The sequence below is a fragment of the Balaenoptera borealis genome (assembly GCF_965194805.1).
Source record: "Balaenoptera borealis genome assembly, chromosome: 13".
Taxonomy (NCBI): Eukaryota; Metazoa; Chordata; class Mammalia; order Artiodactyla; family Balaenopteridae; genus Balaenoptera; species Balaenoptera borealis.
In genome coordinates this window covers 83,779,889-83,793,359 of record NC_138870.1, presented here as the reverse complement: position 1 = coordinate 83,793,359, position 13,471 = coordinate 83,779,889, and the positions used below count along the sequence as shown (strand labels likewise).

Genomic DNA, 13,471 nt, shown 5'->3' with positions numbered 1-13,471 from the left:
GTCTTGGCGTGTTTCTCCTTGGATTTATCCTGTATGGGTGGGACGCTCTGTGCTTCCTGGACTTTGACTATTTCCTTTCCCATATTAGGGAAGTTTTCAACTATAATCTCTTCAAATATTTTCTCAGTCCGTTTCTTTTTCTCTTCCTCTGGGACCCCTATAATTCAAATGTTGGTGCGTTTAAGGTCGTCCCAGATGTTTCTGAGACTGTCCTCAATTCTTTTCATTCTTTTTTCTTTATTCTGCTCTGCAGTAGTTATTTCCACTATTTTATCTTCCAGGTCACTTATCTGTTCTGCTGCCTCAGTTATTCTGCTATTGATTCCCTCTAGAGAATTTTTAATTTCATTAATTGTGTTGTTCATCATTGTTTGTTTGCTCTTTAGTTCTTCTAGGTCCTTGTTAAACGTTTCTTGTATTTTCTCCATTCGATTTCCAAGATTTTGGATCATCTTTACTATCGTTACTCTGAATTCTTTTTCAGGTAGACTGCCAGCTTCCTCTTCATTTGTTTGGTCTGGTGGGTTTTTACCTTGCTCCTTCATCTGCTGCGTATTTCTCTGTCTTCTCATTTTGCTTAACTTACTGCATTTGGGGTTTCCTTTTCGCAGGCTGCAGGTTCATAGTTCCCGTTGTTTTTGGTGTCTGTCTCCAGTGGGTAAGGTTGGTTCAGTGGGCCAACCTGGTGGTGTAGGCTTCCTGTTGGAGGGGACTAGTGCCTGTGTTCTGGTGGATAGGGCTGGATCTTGTCTTTCTGGTGGCCAGGATTGCATCTGGTGATGTGTTTTGGGGTGTCCATGAACTTAATATGATTTTAGGCAGCTCTCTGCTAACGTGTGGGGTTGTGTTCTTGTCTTGCTGGTTGTTTGGCATGGGCTGTCCAGCACTGGAGCTTGCTGGTCATTGAGTGGAGCTGGGTCTTAGCGTTGAGACAGAGATCTCTGGGAGAGCTCTTGTTGATTCATATTACATGGGACTGGGAGGTCTCTGGTGGTCCAATGTCCTGAACTTGGCTCTCCCACCTCAGAGGCTCAGGCCTGACACCTGGCCGGAGCACCAAGACCCTGTCAGCCACACGGCCAGGTACGTGGGGAGTTTCTTGCCTTTGGGGAAGTCTGAGGTCTTCTGCCAGCCTTCAGTAGGTGTTCTGTAGGAGTTGTTCCACATGTAGATGTATTTTTGATGTATTTGTGGGGAGGAAGGTGATCTCCATGTCTTACTCCTCCACCATCTTGAAGGTCCTCATGCATACATTTTTAAAATACACTGTCCTTTGACGCTGTAGCAGTTGTCATAAACAGTGCTTCCCAAATACTTTTACTCCCTAAAGCAACACCTTGTTCTTCCAGTGAGGAAAAACAATGCTTGAATTTTTAGTCACCATGATCTTTGTCATTTCAAACAATAGAGAATGAAATTCAGAGTCCAGAGAGTTATGTTCAGCTTTCACAATTGAGCTAGGAATAGACAAGTAAGAGGATATAAATTACAAAAATAACAAATGTTTATCAAACTTCTTTTTGTGCAAATCACTCTTCTAATTGTTTTACATATATTAATCATTTTTGATTATTTAAGTAATCCACTTAAAGAAAAGTATAGGAAATGACATTGGATACAGTTCCGAATTATAAAACAAAAAAGTTAATAAATGTGGAGTCTAGATTTTTCTTCATTGCTTCTGAAAAGAAGATTAACATCTTATTCCTTGATTATTCAGCGAAATATCTGTGAAGTGCACAAATCTTTTAATGTATGCCTATTCTAGGGTAGCTATAGCAATAACAATTGACATTTTAAAAGTACCTTGGAGATTATACAGTAAAATATATCTTCTATATAATCATATTTATTTCTAACAGTACACTTTCAGGAAGGCAAGATGAGTATTAATTTTCTGCTTTGCCTGTGAGGAAACTGTGGCTCAGAGAAGTTAAATAAATTGTCCAAGGCCACTGCAAAAACTGCAGACACAGGCCTGTATGACTCCAAGTCTGTGCTCTTTGGACCAGGCCACAACTAACCTGGCCTCCTGCAGGGGTGCAGCATGATTCCTTGGCATGAATTTTTCATCCGTGGAATTGACAACCTCTTTAATTTAGCAGAATATTTCATTTTGTTAAAGAAAACAACATGCTAGAAAGAGCCCTGTACTGTCAGTCCCCTAAGCAGCCAAGAACTGTTCAGCAAGTCCTTTGATCTCACTAGTTTGCTCATCTGGAGATAGAAGGGTTTGGATACATGATCTCTAAGGACCTCCAACTGATCAGCTCAAATAATTCTTTAATAAAATCCATTGTATTATTTCTGACTTCTTCCTTACTACCAACTTGGGTACAAATAATAAAGTTGAATAAGGAGGGAATTAAAGCTAGAGAAATGTCCATCTGGTTTTAAAGGTCAAAAAGGCATCTCCAAGGTGACTGAGGGAAGGAAGAGCAGTCCAGATGGAGTGAACAGCTAGCTGTACAGATGTGTGAAACAGTGTGGGGCACTGAGGGAACACTATGCTTTCAATATTGCTAAAATGTAAAGTGCAAGGAAGCTTTTGCTAAGTGCTGAGGGTGATGGAAAGAGAGAAGATCCCAAGCACACCGACCTCCCCTGACTAGAGGCTCCCCCTCAGTAGGGTCCTAGATAGAAAGGGGAGAAGCTTCAACTTTAAATCAAGATTGGAGTTTTTCACTATTACATGGGATGAATATTTTTAACTACTAAATAGAGATTGTGTTTTCCTATCTAAAGTGATCAGTTTTTTTCTTAACCTACAAGTCAATAAGACTGCTCACATTTTTATCCAGCAGCAGGAAGAAACCAACCCCCCTGAAAAAATTTAAGTAGTTGGGGAGAAAAGTTGCCTTGTGATTACAACCACAAATCACACCTGTTCAATGTATTAGTGTTATATCCATAGATATGAGTCAACCACCTAATAATAAGTAGGGTAAAATGGTTTATTAAATTTTTTAAAATTTATAATCAGTGGAATAGTAGTACCTCAAGGTCACTGTTCTGTGTCATTATCTTTGTCTAGTTTTGTAAGTGCATGAGTTTAGGATATATGGAACCTCATTTCAGATCATGCTCAAAAACAAATTTTAGAATAAATACCTGATATAAACTTTTTAAATGATTTTTTTTCCAGTTCTGCAACCCAGTCCATCATTCCCCTTCCCCATTGCCAGTTAATTGAGTGCTCTGATTAAGTGGGTTTGAGTAATTGTGGTTTGACCACATTGGTGGTTCTTAATACTGGCTACATACTAGAATCCCAATGCCTGGCTGCATCCCAGAACAATTAAATCAAAACCTCCATAGTAGGAGCCAGGTATCAATATTTTTTAAAGTTCCCTGGTGATTACAAAGTACAGCCAAGCTTGAGAACCAGAGCTAATATTTTAAAAACCAGACAAGCATTAGTATAAAACTGGCTGCCTGTTTTCCTTAGAATTTGTATATTACATGTTACCCTATTAAAATATTTAATTATGTATCAAAATAAAACTCTAGAAACAGATCATGAAGACAATGAGATGAGCTTTGCAGTCATCATACTCAATTTAGATGAAAATGAAAAATAGGTCCATTCTATTCAGTGTTTATAGTCCTGGTCTTCCAATAGGTAGTGAAGGAAGTCCATGTACCTGCAACGTATTAGCAGTTAAGTACTTATGATCATTAATTCAGTACATAATGTTGAATCTAGTGAATTAGCAATTGTGTTCTGGTAAAAATGTTTTTTACTGTGTGTCTAAGTAACAGTATCAAAAGAAGTCAATCATTATGTGGGAAATATGTCTTCAACTTATTTCTAATAACAAGACCCATGGGAACTTAGAAATGCATGTATTAAACATTTGAAGGAACTTATCATTCTATCTTTTAAATATGCTGATTGTTTTGATTATTTGATGTTAATATAGGAAAAACATGCTCAGGAGAGTTAAACCTGAACTCTTTATATAAATGACTTTTTCTAAATCGCTATTATTAAAGCCAGATGAAAAAAATCCAAATACACAAAAGCACAACCTTACAAACTTGTAAATTAGAGTGATCATTCACATTACAAAAAGGACTTTCTGCTTTACAAAAGGATTCATCCCAACATTTCTTTAACTACAGGCCAGATAGCTTTTTACAATACACATTCTCCTAGATGCTCTAAATACACTGTGAGATCCTAGCTATTTTAAGTAGTCTTCTGGTGAATCCTTTTGTTATGCAAATTTCCCTTCTAATTGATCTGTTTTGTAGATCTGTAAATTTTTTCCTGTAAATCTGAATTTGCTTAAAGCGCCCTTGACTTGTAGAAAAGGTCTTCTGCATTTAAGTTTTTGGTTGTAAAAACAATGGGCTTCCTGTTTAGGCAACATGGCAGAATAGTTAACCTGAAAGCGTCCACTAAAACCATATGAAAATCTAGATAAAATAAAACAAATATATATGTATTTTTTTAATGAACTGCTAAGCTAGACAGAAAATAAATAGATTCTGCAGAGAATAGAAACTAAGACAGAACTGAAACTCAGAGTAGTAGAGCTGAGATCTGTCTACTCTGCAGGGGGTAAGGGGCAGGTCCCTCTAGGTAAGTCTAGAGACTTGTGTTTTAACAACCACTGGAGGTCAGGAGACAAGGCTTTCTGTCCCTTTGAGGTATGGAGTCAGAATTGAGACCATCCATACAGTCTGAACCCGAGAAGAGCTCCATTCTTAATATAAATGTAAATAAGGACTTAAAAATAATCTGCCCATTGGCATAGGGAGATAAGAAGGTAGCTTGTCTTCTCAGCTTGGGTTCAGGGTAAGGGAATGGAGACTCTTCCTTGAGAACCCAGAACTATGGGCAAGCTCCTCACTTTAACTTTGAGTTATTAGTCTGGAAACTCTAAGCTGAAAACATTTACATAAAAATTGGTACCAGGCCAGAGATGCCTCAAGGTGCTAAGAGAAATAAACAAAACATCTCTGAAGGGACATACCTTCAACTAAAGTAGTATAGTATGATGGCTTTATACTACATCAATCTAGCTAAGTTGAAACTATGTTTCTCAGAATTCCTTTCCTTGTGAGTCAAATTACAAAGGAAATTTTCTTGAGAATTGAAAGGCACAAATGAAGGAGCAGCCATTTTAGCACTCTGAAAGTCAGTATAAGACAGCAGGCATTGGCAATTTGCACATGCTATTGCTAATCTTTAAGTTACCTTATTGGTGTTGAGGACCACCTGGGTCTGCAATTCTCCAGTTCCCACTGGATTTTTTCCTTTGGCTTCCCTGAGTCCTGGGCCAAGTGTGGTTACAACTCCATGGTGAAGGGTGCAGGCTTCTGTAGGTCACCAGCATCATTTAAGTTGGAGGTGATGGGAGATAAAGTCAAATTCCACTTTATTCTCATGGGTTCAATTTTTTGTCCTTTGGGGTTCTAATATGACCTTATGGGTTCCAGTTTCTCCTTGATCTCTCCCACTTCAAGTTCAGTTCTCCTTCCTGATTCCCTGCCAAGCTAACCTATGATGACCTCAGGTCCAACACCACATGCAAAGTCAACAGTCTTACAAAGACTTCTTAACCTGCACAAGGTATAATTTCTCTAATGAATCCATTACTCTATTTCACTCATAATGATCTGTTTCCCTGATCAACTCCTAACTGATACACATAGGTTTCCTTCATATGAGCTCAAAACTAATTATGAACACAGAACCTAAAATTACAAAGCACACAAGAAAGAAGTTCTGTCTTATCTTTTTTGAAAGGGTCTTAGTATTGCCATTTGATTTTCTTTTTTCCTTCAATCATTCTCTGGATCTATTTTCCTTAATCAAATAGGATTTCTAATCATTTAAGTTTTTAAAATACTATATTAGATGCAGATAAAGAGAAAATATATGAAATGGAAAATAGATTTAATGAAATTACCCCAAAGGCAGCAAAAGAGGTAAAATATAAGAGGCTCAAGTATATGTATACTCAATGACTAGTCAGTCTCATTCCTAGGTATATATCCCAGAGAAATCCCAAATAGGTATATAAAAACCATGTTAAAGAATGCTTATTTGAGAATTGTTTGTAAAGTGAGACATTGGAGCTTCCAACACTGAAGAATGGCTAAGTGAAATATTCTGGTGCATATTATGAATTAAGATGCAGCAATTTGATGCAGTAAACCAGATGAACAGACAGCAAAATATATAGATCTTAAAAATAGAATGCTTAATATAAAAAGTGAAAAATAGAATAAACTACAGTATAATAACAGTTATATAAGTTAAAATACATACACAAGGGAAGGAGATGCTCTCTGGAAACAGCCAGTGGTGAAAGGAGCATGGCGGGCAAAGATGATTCAGGCGATTCTGGTTTTCAATAACCATGTGAAGCCACGGCTGGTCTGCTTCTACCAGCATTTCCCAGAAGAAATTCAACAGCAGATTATTCGAGAGACCTTCCATCTAGTTCTCAAGCGGGATGACAACATATGTAACTTCTTGGAGGGTGGAAGTTTGATTGGTGGCTCTGACTACAAACTGATTTATCAGCATTATGCTACCCTCTACTTTGCATTTTGTGTGGATTCATCAGAGAGTGAACTTGGGATCTTGGATCTCATCCAGGTATGTGTAGCAGGTTTTTGTGGAGACTCTGGATAAGTGTTTCGAAAATGTTTGTGAATTGGATTTGATCTTCCACATGGATAAGGTGCACTACATTCTTCAGGAGGTGGTGATGGGTGGGATGGCGTTGGAAACAAACATGAATGAAATCGTGGCTCAGATTGAAGCTCAGAACTGGCTGGAGAAATCTGAGTGTGGCCTTTCAGCAGTGCCCGCGTGGGCCACGTCTGCCGTGAAAAACATCAACCTGCCAGAGATGCCTCGGAATATCAACATTGGTGATCTCAACATCAAGGTTCCCAACCTATCCCAGTTTGTCTGAGGGTAGAAGATGGCTGAACTGAGTCCTTGGAACCAGCAAAGCCAAGCCAGTCCTGCAGCAAAACCCGCTCTGCGCCCTGAGGAGTCCAGCCTCGGGCCCTGGCCCCTGCTGTCCTGGAGCGGGAAGGAGTCCTGTGTCCACTGCCAGCCTGTGCTTGCTTCTCACGTGTGCAACCTTGCCTGTCTCTCGTACATGTGACCACTGCAGATGTGAGGGGCCCTGGCTTCCTCAGTGGGGGTCAGGTGCCCAAGCCACTTGCCCCCTTCACCTGCCATGTGCAGCCACTCCCAGGGACTGCAGACTGTAGTGAGAGGCCCCTCTGCTCCCAGAACTCCACCACGAGGATGTTCTCTGACTCGAGTCTTCAACCTTAGCACCACGAGGCTCCCTGAGGTCCTGTAGCATTGACTTTCCTGGTGAGGTGCCATAGCTAGAAAAGGGCTGACCCTCTAGATTTGGGGATGTCGTGAGTGGCAAATAAGGGCAGGATTTTATGAGATCCAGAGTTGCCTACTGGCTACTAGAGTTGGCACACCCAGGATCCTTTTGTATAGCCACGCTGTCTCATCACCACCTCCTGTGGCATACACTCCCCACTGCCATAGCCCTGGCTCTGCTCTCCCAGGTGTTTATGTGCAGGACACAATCCAAATCATAAGCCTGTTGTTTGCCTGCCCCCCACATTTCTGCCAATAGGGAGGGCACCCCCCACAGCCAGAGGGGTCCCCCTCAAAGGGGAAGGGCCCTGTGTCTGTAGAAGGCAAAGCTGACAACATGTGGAACATCTCAGAATTATGACTCTTCCAGGTTTAAAATACATTCTCCTCCCGAGGAGCAGACGGGTCGGTTGCTGTGTTATGAATGATGAGTCTTCTTTGTACAGGAAACCCAGTGCTGTCTACACCAGCTTCTGGAGCATGAGCGTCTGAGCTGGGGTCGTGTGTTCTGGACCTGGCACAGGGGAAGGCTGGGGACACGGGCAGCCTGCTGGCTGAGACCGGTGGCAGTGCAGCATCTTCTCCCCAGTGTGCGAGGGGTCCCTGCGTGAGCTCGCTCTGGCCACGCCCTGTTCCCCTCAGGTGGCAGTCCCCTAGAGCTAGCTGTGGAAACCTGTAAATGTTTACGTGTGATAAGAGCCTTTCTTCCTGTGGTTAACTTAGAGCTGAAGCTGCTCCTCGAAGTAGTGCCTCTTACTCCTGCGCTGCCTCGGGGCCGGGTCTCAGGTATGATGTTGAGCTGCCTTGAGATTCGGGAGCTCGCTGCGCCATCACGGTGAAGTCTCCCGGCCTGGGGACTTCTTGTGCCTGCCGGCCGGTGGCCCAAACTGTTTCCTCAGGCCTCCTGATGCTGTCACAGGGCCCGTCTGAGATGGTGCCCGACAGGACCATGGTCAGGACCACGTCTTTTCCCGCTTTGAACAGTGCTTCCTGTAGTTGGTGCCCTTTGCTCCCTTTAAGGAGGTTAAGGTAGCTTCTTAACCTCAGTCTTTTGGAACATCTCCGATAACCTCAGAGATGGGCAGTGTTGATCAGAAGGTAGGCCCTCTTATGTTGGAAGAGGGGAATGTAGGTTAATATATCTATCTGATGTTAAAACCTCTGATATTCTTTTAAAGAGTTTAATTTTTTTTTTACAGACATTTCAGCATATTCACATCCCTCTCTTTCACATTTGCTGAAAGTAATACAGGAACAAAGAAGGAAAACGATATTTATTTTGCACCTCCTGTAAGGTGGCATGAGCAAGATCCTTCCACAGTCTTTACAACAAACACTGTTATCTCCATTTTGCAAGTCAAGAAAGTAAGACTCAGAGAGGTCAAGTAACCTGCCTTAGGTCACAAGGGCTAAGAATTGAGACTGTCTGCCTAAATCCACAGTTCATTTTTTTCACTTCTCAACATGGCTTCTCCCAATTTTATTTTCTTTCTTATGGATAAGGAAAGCTCAAAAATATTAGGTAGCTTCTCAGAAACTGTGATAAAAACCGGCTTGGTAGCCAGTCACAGCATCAAAGAGTGTAAGAGCTGGAGGGTCCTCCACATGCCTCCGTTGAACTGGTGAGGAAGCAGAAGCCCAGAGTGTTTAGTGTTGTGTCAAGGGTCACAAAGCTAGACCCAAGTCAGTCTTCTTTTTTCTTTTTTTAAAATTTTTATTGGAGTAGAGTTGATTTGCAATGTTGTGTTAGTTTCAGGTTTACAGCAAAGTGAATCAGTTATACTTAAAAAAAGAAAAAATGCATACACTAAAAACTACACTACATCATTCTGAAGTACCTAACAAATTAGGAATTGAAGGAAAATTTCTTAGCCTAATTAAGTGTATCTATAAAGAACTTACTTAATGGAGATGCTTCAACACAGCCTTGAAATTCAGTGGTAAGACAAAGATGGCCACTATCAAAATTTTATTCAACGTTGAACTAGAATACCTAAGTGGCACAATAAGAAAGCTAAAAGAAATAAACAGTATGAGTATTGTAAAGGAAGAAACAAAATAGTCATTATTCACAAATGATATATTAGTGTATGTTAGTTAATAGTAACATTAGCTGTTATGGCAGATAAACTGAAAATTCTTAGTGGCTTGACTCAAGTTTCTCACTCAAATCATAGTCCAATGTGGGAGTTCCTCACTGGACAGCCTTTCACATGATTACTCAAGAGCCCAGGGTCCTTTCATATTGTTATATGTGACCCCCTTTAGGACCTTAGAGTCTCCTCCAGTCAGCTGGCAAATGGCAAAAGGAGATGGAGATTCGTATGTGGGAAGTTTTAGGGACTAGGTATAGCACCATTTCTGTCCACATTACGTTTTCTAGAGTTCAGTCACATGGCAAAACAATTGCAAGAGAAAATGGGAAATGTGGTATAGCTGTGTGCCTAGGAAGAAAAGGAAATGAGTTTCATAGGAATCTTTGTCTCTGCCATGTTTTCTGTGTAGAAAGTGCAAGAGAATCTACACACAAACTTTTACATCTATTAGAAGACCTCAACAAGATTGGATATTGTAAATTGGGTACTTCCATAACGTGTGAACTGGCAATTCACAGATGAGAAAACACAAATGACAAATATGAAAAGGTGCTCAACATCACTAGTCATTAGAAAACTGTAAATTAAAACAATGGTATGATCTGAAGAGTATGATTTCATACTCTTCAGATTATGAAAAATTTTAAAGATTGATAATGTCAGGTCAGAATGTGCCTAAACAGGAACTATCATACGTTACTTTTGATTGACAGATGACTTATTTTGATATGTGCAATCAGGCTACAGCTATTTTGTCTCTTTAAAGAAACTTTTTATACTTTATTTTGGTTGATTATAAAACATCACCCTTATTGGGTAATTTCATGTTCCTTATTTCAAAGTTCTTTTGGGAAGTGAAAGTAGGGATACTTTATTTTGACCCCTATGATTTGACTGTACCTATACAGTACCTCCAATTTGTCTTTCTTTTGAAGGAAGACTCTTGCTGAACCAGAAATAATCTATGCTTCTGGGAAGTATTTCTTACCATCACCAGAAAACCATCCTCTGCAATGTGAAAGTTGCTCACAAGTTCCATATTCTTCTGGAGCTTGAATTTCTTCTTTTTTTAAAATAAAGATGTGAACTCTATTCTCAAAACAAATGCTTTATCTATTTTTAGTGCCAGTAAGATTGGCACATAAAATTTTATTGATATTATGTTTTTAATTTTTAACAAAAATTATATATTTAAGGTATACAACATGATTTAATACACATATACATAGCCAAATGATGACTACAATTAAGCTAATTAACATATCTTCTCAAATAGTTAGCATCTTTGTGTGTGTGATGAGAGCATCTAAAATCTACTCTCTTAGCAAAATTCCAATATTCTACAAAGTATTATTAACTATAGTCCTCATGCTGTAAATTAGACCTCTAGACTTACTCATCCTACGTAACTGCAACTTTGTACCCTTTGACCAACATCTCCCCATTTCCCCCAATATTGTATTTTTACATGCAAAAAAACCCTCTCCAGAGTCAGTAAGTAAAAGACATGTTACAATTTGATGTCATGGGAAAAACATGGGATTTGGAACCATATATATAGAAATGAGTTGGAATTCTCTGACACTCACTAGTTTTGCAACCTGGGCAAATTTCTTAACATCTCAGAACTTCTGTTTTGACAATGTTATATACCCCACAGAGTTGTCATCAGGATTAATACAACATATACAAAGTTACTGGCAACATGGTTAATATCAGTAGATGTTAGCTAACGTCTCCTGCTCATATTCACTGAATGTTCCACTATCATTACAGTATGTTAAATCCTGTGTTTTTGTAGGTGTGACGCTTAGCATTTGGTGCCAGTTTTTTGCCTTCCACTCTCCCTTTCTCTACACTCCCCTACATTCTTATATTTTGCCCTATATTTTTTTCCAATCTCCAAAATTCAGATGAAACCATGTTCTAATAAACCTGCTAATTCACCCTAACAAACTTTCTACATGACATGCCTTTGTTTCATTGACTCATTCTTTTAACAAACCAAGGACTGTATGTGTTTTAATTTGTGTGTCAAATAATAATAATGAACAATTAGTTGTGCTTTAGATGGAAAAATAATAAATTTCATATAAATTAATTTTTAATCATTAATGAATGTACATTTTAATCATGGATTACAGGGAGAAAATTACAAAAAACTGCTATTAATATTGATGTTACAGTTTTATCAGGTTTTAAATTTTAAGCACTTTCATTTTAAGTGTCCCATATTTTAGTAAAGCACATATATTTGAGCAGTATTTTGTAATGTTATTCAATATCAAAAATTTTGTCAATGTTTCAAGTTTCTGACTAAATAAAATTAATAATTGATAATATTTTGTTTTAATAAAATGATAGAGAAATAAGCCAATCACAAAAGGACAAATATGGTAGGATTCCACTTATATGAGGTACATAGAGTAGTCAAATTTATAGAAATTGAAAGCAGAATGGTGATTGCCAGTGTATCAGGGGAGGGGAAAATGGGTAGTTGCTTTTTAACAGGTACAGAATTTCAGTTGGAGATGACATAAAGTTATGGAGATGGATGATGGTGATGGCTGCATAACAGTGTGGATGTACTTAATACCACAGAACTGTACTCCATCTTTATGTTATGTATATTTTACCACACACACACACACAAAGATGGAAAAATGTTCAAAGAGAAAATAGTCTTTTAATCCACAGCAAACATCAGGCATGTTTGATTACAGCATCACCAAAATATTTTCAATTTGATAACTCCTTCTCAATTCTTTTTCTGCTTTTTCACAATACTACCATCCATGGTGACAAATCTCACTTTTTGAATACTGGGATTCTACAAATTCTATTTTAGACCTTCTAAATTTTAACTCTTTAAAGTAGTTTTAGGCAAAAATCTTTCAAGTACAGCTGAGTATTCATTTGAATATTTTAGGTTTTTTCCGGAGTTCTCAAAATATTTGTAAAAATTACTTTTATTTTAGGGAAGAAATGGCCATTCCTATAAAGTTTGTGCATATAAAGTCCTTAAAGAGAGAGCTCAATAAGAGAAAATGTTTAGTCTCTGTTTTGAAAATATATAGTTTTAAGTGCCTTGATGTTGTAGACAAATATCAAATCTGTTATTTTCCTTTATTGTATTTTTATTTAAGTGCAGGATAACGATGTCAGTTTAAAGCATTCCTTTTTTCAGCTATTTCACATCATGCAGTTCTTCAAAGTGCTTGCTTTGATAGTTTGAATATCATTGGTTTCTTCCAAATACTCAGTGGCTCTCATGACTTGATCACCAAGTATCACTGCAAATTAATGACTTGCTTCCTCCAGTCCAGTTATTATACAGTTTTTAATTGACTTATTTGGAGTCACCCGTGACTCGATTACTATTTTTTTAACTATATCAGACACATTAAAACCAGAAGCATCCTTATATTTTAGATACGATATATAAATTTTGAATATGGCTTACAGATATTTTAAAACATGATCAAATCTTTAAAGAAGCCTATATTGAACAGAAAAATCACAGCAATCCCAAAGCTCAATGGAAAATTAAATTACAGTATACAACCTCAGTGCAAAGATGCTAAGATGGTTTGTAAACAGCACTTAATAACAAAACAGCACACCTCAAATGTGGTCAGATGACACATAATGTCTACTTCACTATGATTACACTAAGGCAAGTTTTGTCAACACTTTATTTTACAACGCAGCCAAAGTTGCCGTGATAAAAATATTCTCAGATTAATCATCAGTAAATGTATTTCATGAGTATAAGAATATTGAGTTCATTCAATCTGATCCCTAATTCAAGACCTAGTAATTTCAAAGGTAGTCCATAGAGTATTCACTACTACACTTTGTATGGGCAAAAGAGGTCTCAACTGTAATTTGCTCTTTGTGTAAAATATTTGACTAAAAGAACTTGGACCTTCTTAGGAAACCAGTAACAAAATATCATGGACTGTTCTTCTCTTGGCCAGACCATAGTTGATTGTTTTTA

General features: G+C 38.3%; 1 protein-coding gene and 1 pseudogene across 18 annotated transcripts in view; both read left to right on the top strand.

The window, feature by feature from the left end:
* LOC309608938 (AP-3 complex subunit sigma-2 pseudogene) overlaps positions 1-12,847 on the top strand; it is a 510,311-nt pseudogene extending 497,464 nt beyond the window's left edge. The window contains exon 2 of the transcript XR_014249720.1: positions 335-12,847. The product of XR_014249720.1 is annotated as an AP-3 complex subunit sigma-2 pseudogene (transcript). The remainder of the gene's footprint in view (positions 1-334) is intronic.
* ANKS1B (ankyrin repeat and sterile alpha motif domain containing 1B) overlaps positions 1-13,471 on the top strand; it is a 1,131,483-nt gene that overhangs the window by 864,120 nt on the left and 253,892 nt on the right. The window lies entirely within an intron of this gene.